Here is a 744-nt window from a genome sequence, read left to right as displayed (position 1 = left end):
AATATTTTTATAGTCCTCAATATTAAAAAAGCTTTTAATTTTGAGATCATTTTAACTCATAGTTAATTGTAAAAAGATAACACAGTGAGATCTTGTACACCAGCTTTCCCCAGTGATAACATCTTGCATAACTTTAGTACAATATCACAACCAGGAAATTGGCCTGGATACAATTCACCCACTTACCCAAATTTCATGTTTTACATAAAATACATGTGTGCATTTAATTCTATGCAATTTGATTACAAGTAGATTTATGTGTTCACCACCAGAACAGACAGTTCCATCTCATGAATCCCTCAAGTTGCATTTCTGTAGGGGATGGATGATCAAAACCTACAGGGAGTGTTGTACGAGAGGAGAGAAGGTTAGCACTGCCCTTGACAAGGATGGAAGAGGCCCTCTGGCCTAACCGCACGCCTACGGTCAAGGCATTGCCACCTACCTCATGGCATCTAACCACTGTTTTTACTAGTGGACTATATTGGGTTATTTTGCTGAATTCAAATACCTACAGTATTTGGACTGGCATCCAGTATGAAAAGATCCTTTAAAGACTTCTCCAAAAAATAGCTTCTCTAACAGCAATGGAACACCCATCTCTGACAAAAAAACAAACAAACAAACAAACAAAAAAAGGGGACATAATAAAGGACCATTTTGAAGTGAAAAAAATATATATGAATATACAAGGTAGGATAGATATATAGCTACTTCCTCTTAGTTCAATGAGAAGAAAGGTTT

The 744-nt window shown here is 36.3% G+C and overlaps 1 non-coding gene across 1 annotated transcript; it reads left to right on the top strand.

Moving 5' to 3' along the window:
- The first annotated feature begins 345 nt into the window (after positions 1-345).
- LOC111817535 lies at positions 346-471 on the top strand. The gene has a single exon (XR_002821710.1). It is a non-coding gene; the product is annotated as a U6atac minor spliceosomal RNA (small nuclear RNA).
- Positions 472-744: the final 273 nt, after the last annotated feature.

This window comes from Octodon degus, unplaced genomic scaffold (genome assembly GCF_000260255.1).
Source record: "Octodon degus isolate 3935 unplaced genomic scaffold, OctDeg1.0 scaffold00060, whole genome shotgun sequence".
NCBI classification, from domain to species: domain Eukaryota; kingdom Metazoa; phylum Chordata; class Mammalia; order Rodentia; family Octodontidae; genus Octodon; species Octodon degus.
Note: the sequence above shows the minus strand (reverse complement) of the source record. Positions and strands in the feature narration are given on the sequence as shown.